The sequence below is a fragment of the Physeter macrocephalus genome, chromosome 20, assembly GCF_002837175.3.
Source record: "Physeter macrocephalus isolate SW-GA chromosome 20, ASM283717v5, whole genome shotgun sequence".
Lineage (NCBI taxonomy): Eukaryota > Metazoa > Chordata > Mammalia > Artiodactyla > Physeteridae > Physeter > Physeter macrocephalus.
The window spans coordinates 64,276,988-64,287,440 of NC_041233.1; positions in this window are offsets into that span (position 1 = coordinate 64,276,988).

The window sequence follows — 10,453 nt, forward strand, 5'->3', positions numbered from 1 at the left end:
TGGTACATATATACAATGGAATATTACTCAGCCATAAAAAGGAATGAAACTGGGTCATTTGTTGAGACGTGGATGGATCTAGAGACTGTCATACAGAGTGAAGTAAGTCAGAAAGAGAAAAACAAATAACGTATATTAACACATGTATGTGGAACCTAGAAAAATGGTACAGATGTACCTGTTTGCAGGGCAGAAATTGAGACACAGATGTAGAGAACAAACGTATGGACACCAAGGGGTGAAAGCAGCGGGTGGTGGTGGTGGTGTGATGAATTGGGCAATTGGGAATGACATATATACACTGATGTGTATAAAACTGTTGACTAATAAGGACTTGCTGTATAAAAAAATAAATAAAATAAAATTGAAGAATTAAAAGAAAAGCAACTATCTAATAGAATAAATTAATTTTGTTCTATAGGTAGACTATATATATATTAAAAAAAAGGATTATCCACCATGACTAAATGGAATTTATCCCAATAATGCATAGTTGGCTTAACATGTATAAATCAAATGTAATATACCTTATTGATAGTATAAATGACAAAAACTACATGACCATTATTAATTGATGAAAAAATTTTTTTATAATATCTAATCCCATTTCACAGTAATATTCAGTGAACTAGGAATATAAAGGAACTTCTTCAACATGGCAAAGGAACACCTGTGTAAAACAATGACTATAGTATTTAATGGTTAATGATTTAATACTTTCTCCCTATGATCAGGAACTATTCAAGGATGTCAACTTTTACCATTTTTATTTAATATTGTGTTAGAGGTTCTACCAGGGAAATTAGGCAATAAAAAGAAACAAGAAGACAGAAGTAAAACTATCCCTGTTTGCATATGATATGATCATATATGTATATATGTATAAACATACAAGTTTAAATCAACTAAAAATTAATACTAATAATAGTAAAATAATGAATAATATAAGCTAACTAATACTAATAAATTAATAGGTCCAGAAAGGTTTCAGGACATAAGATCAATATATAAAAATCTACTGTATTTCTACACACTGGCAATGAACATTTTGAAAATGAATTTAAGAAAACAATTCCATTTACAATAGTATCAAAAAGAATAAAATACTCAAGTACAAATTCAACAAAAGAAGTGCAAGACTTGTACACTAAACACTACAAAACATTGTTGAAAGTAATTTAGAAAGGTTTAAATAAATGGAAAGACATTCCATGTTCATGAATTGGAAGAAAGTATTGTTAGAATATCAATACTCCCCTAATTGATCTACAGAGTCAACAAAATTCCTATCAAAATTTCAGCTGCCAAGTTTGCAAAAATTGACAAGCTGATCAAAACATTCATACACAAATAAAAAAAAAATACAGAAGAGACAAATCAATCTTGAAAAAAGAATAAAGTTGGATGACACATTTCTTGATTTCAAAACCTACTACAAAACTACAGTAATCAAGATAGTGTAATACAGGCATAAAATAGACAGATAGATCAATGGAATAGAATTTAGAGTCCAGATATAAACCCATGCATTTATGGTCAACTGATTTTTTTTACAAGGCTGCCAAAACAATTCAATGGGGAATGAATAGTCTTTTCAACAAATGGTGCTGGTACAACTGGTAGCCCCATTAGAAGAACAAAGGTGGACCTCTACCTCACAACATATTCAAAAATGAGCTCATAATAGTTCTGAGGCCTAAATGTAAGAGCTAAAACTGAAAAACACTTAGGAGAAAGCAGACATAAATTTTCTTGACCTTGTTTGGGTAATAATTTCTTAGATACAATACAGATAGCATAAGCAACAAAAGAAAAAATATATTGGATTACATCAAAAGTTAAATATTTTATACTGAAATCTATCATCAACAAAGTGAAAGTATAATCCACAGAATAGGAGAAAATATTTTCAAATTATATATCTGATAGAGACTTGTTTCCAGAATCTATAAACAACTCTCACAACTCAATAATAAGGAGGCACAGAACCCATTTAAAAAGTGAGCAAGGAATTTGAATAGATATTTCTCCAAAAAACATATACAAATGGCTAGTAAGTAAATGAAAAGAAATTAAACATTACTAATCATTAGAGAAATACAAATCAAAACCACAACACAATACCAGTTTACAACCACTAGGAAACTATAATAAAAAAGAGAGACAATAGCAAGTGCTGGTGAGGATACAGAGAAATTAGCACTTTCATGCATTACTTGTGGAAATGCAAAATGGTACAGCCATTTTGGAAAACAGTTTGATGTTCCTCAAAATGTTAAACATAGAGTTACATATGGCCCAGCAACTCTACTCCTATGTATATACTCATAAGAAATGAAAACTTGTCCACACAGAAACCTGTACATGAATGTTCACAGCAGCATTATTCATAATTTCCAAAGAGTAGAAAAATCCAAATATCCATCAATTGATGAATAGATAAACAAAATATGACATAACCATGTAATATAATACTATTTGGCAATAAAAAGGAATGGAATACTAATATATGCTACAACATTGATGAACCTTGAAAACACTATGCTAAGTGAAAGTAAAAGAACCCAATAACAGAATACATTTTCTGTGATTCCATTTATATGAAACTTGAATAGGCATATTTTAGAGACACAAATTATATCAGTGACTGCTTAGGGCCTGGAAGGCTGTTGTAGAGGAGAATGGGTGTTGATTGCTAATGGGTACAATGTTTATTTTAAAGGGGACAAAAATGTCTAAACTTACATTTTTGTGATGGTTACACAATCCTGTGAATATACCAAAAAGCACTGAATTTTATACTTTAAGTAGATAAATTGTATAGTATGTGATTTATATTCAATTCAATGTGGAGTATGTACTTTGGTATGGTTTCTCCATGAGAGGGCATTCATAGCCTTTATTCATACTTACAGTTATGCTATTGAGTTTATGATTTTCTACACAATCACAGAACAAACAGAACCATGACAATTGCTATTTCATAACAGATGCAGCTTGATTTAACATGTTTTTGACAGTCTACACCTATTTGCAAAAGTTAGTCTTATTTTAGCCACTGAAATAAAAAGGGAGAAAAAGAAAAAACAAAAATTCCTACTAACCCAGATTTTCTACCAGAAAAAAAACAGAGCAAATCTATTTGACTCAGTTCAGGGGATCTGAATTTGTGAGTCTTCTCAGCTGAAGGGTCTTCTATACTAACTTTATTCTGCCCTGGGTGCCAGGATTCATGCCAGATATTTTGTGTAGTATTTCTAAATTCAATATTTCTACAAAAGTTAAAACATTTGCTGTCTTACACAGACACAAAATTTCAGTTTCTCTTTTATACATTGGTTCCTTTAAATATATATATATATATATCTCAAAACCATATTTGATCCTATATTTAAATCAACATAGTGATGCCATTGTCTGGAATTTCATTTTTATATTCCTCATGAAATACTGCATATGTTCATATTCTGGATTAGAAGATTGAGAATGTCATTAGGAAAAAAGTACAGCATATTAAAGCTAAAATAGGTACTACATCTCTGACTCTGGAAAACAGCCAAGGGTTACTGAATGAGAGAGACTGTACTGTATGAATGAGAGAGAGAGAGATGATAGAATATGCAGATAATACACAATTCTTGTATAAGGAGAAAATGGGACAAGTGAGGTAAACAAAGTAAAAAATTAGTAAAAAAAAAATAATAATAACTGGATAGGAGCAATGTTTATGGGCTTGAAGAGACCTAAGTTCGAAATCTTGGGCTCATCATGCACTTTACTCCAAGAATTCTATCTCATGGAGGTATGCCAACACAGATTAAATCTCATTCCCACATTTAACCTTCTTAGTTTCATCCCACGATATTTTGCTTCTCTGATTTTCCCTCCATCCCATGATCACCTCATAAGGATTACAGAGGCCAGTGTACCTATTATATGTAACACATGTAACAAACCTTCACTGATGTCAGTTTCTGCCCTGAATCCTGCCACAACCACTCCCAGCCCCAGACTCTATAACTTATATACAAATTCAGCCATGAAAAAGAGCTCTAACCTCTGGATGCAGATCCTGAGAAAAATTAGACTGGGCATAATAGAAAGGTTTCACAGGGGCTTAAAAAATTCATTTCACTAAATCTTCTTTACCTGTTTTCCCTTCTCTCAGCAGGTATATTCAGTTAGCACATGCAGTGGAGGTTGCTCTTTTCCCCTCTACATGAAGGGCATTTGTGAGCATCTGGAAAGATGCCACGTGCTTGAGAGATATATATGCCTGACCGATGAATAAATGAATGAATTATGAATGAATGAATCAGGGGTAACTGGGGTGTTAATCGATATTAAAAAGTAGTAAAAAATCTGGACAGACTGATTACCAGTAATGAAATTGGATCAGTTATCAAAAACCTTCCAATAAACAAAGTCTAAGACCAGATGGATTCACAAATGAATTCTAGCAAACACTTAAAGAAGAGTTAACACCTGCACTTCTCAAACTATTCCCAAAAATTAAAGAGGAAAGAATGCTTCTGAACTTATTCCATGAAGCCAGCATCACACTGATACCAAAACCAGAAAAAGACACCACACACAAAAAAATTACATGCCAATATTACCAATGAACATAGATGAAAATATCCTCAACAAAATATTAGCAAACCAAATTCAATTATACATTAAGAGGATTATACACCATGATCAAGTGGGATGCAAGGATGCTTTGATATCTGCAAATCAATCAACATCATACACCAAATTAACAAAATGAAGGATAAAAATCACATGGTCATCTCAATAAAAACAGAAAAAGCGTTTGACAAAATTCAACATCCACTCATCATAAAAACTCTCAACAAAGTTGGTACAGAGGGAACACACCTCAACATAATAAAGGTCACATATGACAAACCTACAGCCAACAACATACTCAATGGTGGTAAGCTGAAAGCACTTCCTCTAAGATCAGGAACAAGGCAAGGATAACCACTATTGCCACTTTTATTCAAAATAGTACTGGAAGTCCTAGCCACAGCAATCAGTCAATAAAAAGAGACAGTACCTTCTTTGACATCAGTCTGAGCAACATTTCTTTGGACCTGTCTCCTCAGGCAAGGGCAACAAAAGCAAAAATAAACAAATGGGACTGCATCAAACTAAAAAGCTTTTTCACAGCAAAGAAAACCATTAGCAAAATAAAAAGGCAACCTACTGAACAGGAAAAGATATTCACAAATCATACATCAGGTAAGGGGTTAATATCCAGAATATATGAAGAACTCACCCAACTCAATATCAAAAAACAAGCAATCTAATTAAAAAATGGACAGAGGACCTGAATAGACATTTTTCCAAGGAAAACCTACAGATGGCCAACAGACAATGAAAACATGCTCAACATCACAAATCATCAGGGACATACATATCAAAACCACAGTGAGATATTACCTCATGCCTGTCAAAATGGCCATCACCAAAAAGACAGGAAATAACAAGTGTTGGTGAGGATATGGTGAAAAGGGGACCCTCGCACACTGTTGGTAGAGAATGTAAATTGGTGCAGCCACTTTGGAAAAAGTATGGAGGTTCTTCAAAAAATTAAAAATAGAACTATCATATGATCCAGCAACTCTATTTCTAGGTATTTATCCAAAGAAAATGAAGGCACTAATTTGAAAAGATATATGCATTCTAACTTTTCATTGCAGCATTATTTATAATTGCCAAGATATGAAAGCAAACTAAGTGTTCATTGATAGGTGAATGGGTAAAGAAGATGTGATACATATAATGGAATATAACTATTAAAAAAATGAAATCTTGGGCTTCCCTGGTGGCACAGTGGTTAAGAATCCGCCCGCCAATGCAAGAGACACGGGTTCGAGGCCCTGGTCCAGGAAGATCCCACATGCCGCGGAGCAATTGTGCCCCTGTGCCACAGCTACTGAACCTGAGCCCTAGAGCCCGTGAGCCACATCTACTGAAGCTCACATGCCTAGAGCCCGTGCTCTGCAACAAGAGAAGCCTCGGAAATGAGAAGCCCGCACACCACAACAAAGAGCAGCCCCCACTCGCCGCAACTAGAGGAAGCCCACGTGCAGCAGCAAAGACCAAATGCAGCCAAAAATAAATAAGTTAAATAAGTTAAAAAAAAAAAAAGAAATCTTGCCATTTGCAACAGCATGGATGTACTTAGAGGGGATTATGCTAAGTGAAATAAGTCATACAGAGAAAGACAAATATTGTATAATTTCATTTACATGTGAAATCTAAAAATACAAATGAACAAATAAGACAGAAGAGAAACAAACTCATAGATACAGAGAACAAACTGGTGGTCACCAGAGGGGAAGGGGGTAAGTGTTTGGGCAAAATAGGTGAAGGGGATTAAGAGATACAATCTTTCTAAAATAAAGTCAGTACATTACATGGGGATGTAATGTACTGAGTAGAGAATATAGTCAATAATATTGTCATAACTTTTTATGGTGATAGATGATCACTAGACTTATCATTGTCATCAATTTGTAATGTATATAAATGTCAAATCACTATGTTGTACCCTGAAACTAATATTGTATGTCAACTATACTTTAATAAATTAAAAAAATTTTAAATACTGAGATAATTTCTAAGGTTTCTTCATTAGATGTAGACATTATCATTATATAAACCCCATTATTAAAATTACTTCTTTTTCCAAGGTCAAATTTGGAACAAGAGCAAACCATATTTGTCTTAATTCAGATTCCCCAGAAACAGACACTGAGACAAAGATTAGTGTCCCAGTGATTTATTAATAAATGCCACCAGGAGAAACCAGTAAAGGAGTGGGAGTTGCAAGATGCACAGGGGGATGAAGCCAAACAAAGGTATGATATCAGGTGAAGTCCCATTCTCTGCCTGATCCAATAAGAAGCTCTGGAGATAACTCCTCTGTAGTTTATCACAGTTGTCTGTCCCAACCTGATGCAAAGTTGCTAGGCTTTCAGGCCGCTACACCAGTCAGTCACTGGTTTGGGGTCATACAGGGAGCTGTGAATTACTAAACACTTCCTGCTCTGGTCAAAGAGGCTCCAGTAGCCCAAGGATAGTCCTCAAAAGAAAGTTGTGGATGTGAGTTCTTAGGAGAGGCACACAGAAATTAGTAGCTATGCACCCAGAGCAGGTAAAAGTGATCGGGGGTATCTGAGCAGTGTACCTACAGTATCTACTACAATATTTTAAATAATTGAAAAAAAAAGACATACCATGGATCAGTTAGAATTAAGTCAGAATCTCAGCTCTGTGCCCATTACCTGTGCCGCCCTAGGCAAGCTATTTCTCATTCCTGAGCCTCAGCTTCATTACATGTGACATGTTAATAGCATATACTTTCTAAGTTTGTTATAAGATGCAGATTAGAAATATATGCAAAACAATTTAAAACTACACCTTGACTACAATGACCACTTAATAAATGTCAATTATTGTTATCATCACCATCGTCATCATCATCAAAATCATCATGCTTTTCTGGGCCAGAATTGTCCTTTGTATTAAATAGCATGGTAAGTCTGGATTTCCTGACACTTCTTTACACCTAAATTCTAACCTCTTCTAGTCTTAGAATATTCAACTCTCTGCTCTGCTTTTCAACTATAGAGGATGTCCTTTTCCTCTTCTTCATCTTCTCCTTTCCTCCCTCCTCATCTTCTGACCCTCATGCCTGAGTTCCTCTTCACCTTGACTTGAGAGGCAGATGACTCAGACAGTACTGGCCAAGCCAGGAGAATGTGTGACTCCAAAACTAATGGATTGTGTCAGGTATTTGCATTCTCAAATTTATCAGAGTACCACTAGCTCCCAGGAAGACCTTCCAAGAAGCAGTGCTGACAAGGACTCCTGGCAGCAAGAGGGCTGCAGCAAATCGGGCCTTAGTGAAGGAAAGCAACGGACTGGCTGCAGAACAGGACTGCTGGGCTCAGGCAAAGGACAAAGGACTTGGGAAGTCCTGAGAACTTTAAGATGTGATTCCATATGTCTCAGTTGGATAAATTCATTTTTTATTTGGGTAAAATAAAAAGATAAAATCTAGGGTGAGTTTAAGGAGAACCGTTACTCAGAGGCTTTTTAGCAGACAAGTTTTCACTCACCTAGAAATCTTGACCTTTTAAAGAGATCTGCTTCTCAGTAGCCCTACCTCATAGGCTGCTCCTCATGTATTTTTCTTTGGAAAGGCAAGGCTGCTCCATTTGACCGCTTTGTTGACTGCCACTTTAGGACATCATTCGTGCCAAGCAAAACAGACCCCAGTTCTACATAATAGCTTCTCAGAACCAGGTTTTTCTTTACCCAGAATGTAATACAAAGGCCTCCAAAGAGGTACCTAGATGACTCAGTAGGAAAAATATTGGCCTTTGACATTTTTCTCATGCTATCAAGATGTCTAATGATAAAATTCCTTGAAGATGAAGTAAATACCAATAACATACTGAATCTGAGAGCACATTTCAGGTTAAAAAGTGAAAATGATTTTGAGTCAGTTCTTCTCTTGTTTATATTGATCCATGGGCCTCCATTTCCATTTTTTAAATGCAAATTTAATATAGATTAGAAATTTCTTGTTGAAAGATGGTTCTAGGAGGTATGCTAAGTAGACCAAAATTGGCTTTTACATGATAGCTCATTGCTATTCATTTGCTAACTGAGGCTCCTTAATTAGCAGATTATGAACCAGGTAACAGTTTGATAGCTCCCAAAAGCCTTAGACCTTAGATGATGGTGCTAGAACAAGAGATGGCGCTAGAACAATAAACCATTCTGTTACTCATTTAGGCACACCAGCACTCAACCTACAACGGTGTCAAAGCAGTGAGTGGAAATGTAGAAAAGTATAAAATATTCAGCACAACTTGTGTTACCAGCAGTAATGTAAACAGGCAAGATGGGAAGCATCCATCAGTTACAAATATTCAACTCTGAAGATACCTAGCGAGAGATTGATTGTGGGGTCAAAGAAGGTCCATGACTTGAAACATTGCATCTCAGCCCCTTGCTCCTTTACTGGCTAGTAACAAAGATGAAAAGAATAGCAAGATTTATAGACACAATTCAAGATTTTTGTTGTTCCCTTTGTATAAAATGTCTGAGTACATAAAGTGAAAAGAGCTGCAATGTCAGATACCTCTGAGAACTGATGAATCAAAAAACCAAGAAATCTTATTTGAAAAACTATTATGTCCTCTAAACTGTACTTATGACCAGGGGGATACAGGACTCTATTTCAACTAATGTGCAATCTAGTTGATATGACAAGACTAATCTGTATGAAAATATCAGGACTGAGAGTTTGCTGCAATAAGAGAGAACAGACTGAACTTGTCAAAAAAGATGCTGCAGCTGGCGGGGGTGTTGGTAACTGGCAAAATCCTGTAAAACAGCTCAATAAATCATCTTGTTTGAAGGGTGTTCATAAAATACAAAAAGGCCTGCATCCTGTTAGAGGCCCCATGTTTCATACAGAAGATCTACAATATAGCAGAGGGCTGCCCATCCTGAATTAGACTTGATATGAGAAAAAATTAAGCTGTCAGGGAGTATTTTTTTCTGCAGCAGAGTCCAGTCTATTCTGATTGCTAAAAACATTACTTTCCCATTTTTTAGCACAAATCTCAGGCCTAATCCTAATTCTACTGGTTTGAGTCATGTACCTACTACAGAACCACTCCCCAAGATGACCAACACAGGAAAAACCAATTGGTTGCATTATATGTTCCATGGCCTTAGTGACATTTTGGTAAATAAATTATTATATAATGCTGCCAAATTCCTGGATTATTTGGTATAACACATGTCCACAGTTCATCAGCAGCTGCAAGGACAATCATTCTAAGAACACAAGTTTGTTCTCCTGCTAACTCAAATTCACTGGATATTTTATAGTTTAGTAGCCACATATTTCTCCAGTCAAAAATTTTTTCTCTCATTCACATCACCTTTCAGGTCTGGGAGTTAGCACTATCAATTCAGTGATCCTATTCAAATAGAGAAGGGCTCTATGTAAATTCATCATTTTTCACTGACACAGTCATCTGGCTTAGTTTTATTAAATAGTAACACATTTGTCTTTGGATAAAATTAATTTTTTCTTTGAAAATCCTGGAGAACTGGAAAGTTAAACTTCAGGGATTATGACTGGTATAGTTTTAGGCTAGTAACTCATCAGCATTAGTCCCATATGGGGGCCAATTTTCCTTATAGAAAATCTTTTTCTCTTTGTAAATAGAGCAGGAAATGTTCCTATTCTGAAACCACAAGGAAAACATAGACTAAGCATTTTGCAATGATATCAGAGAGATCTTTGAAAGCAAATTGTTTCTCTCATTTTGAAATTTCATAGTTTTTAGAAAATTTCTGCTTGCACAATTGGGCATAATCTTAAAGAACAGCTTCTGTCATAGCGCCAGTTCTT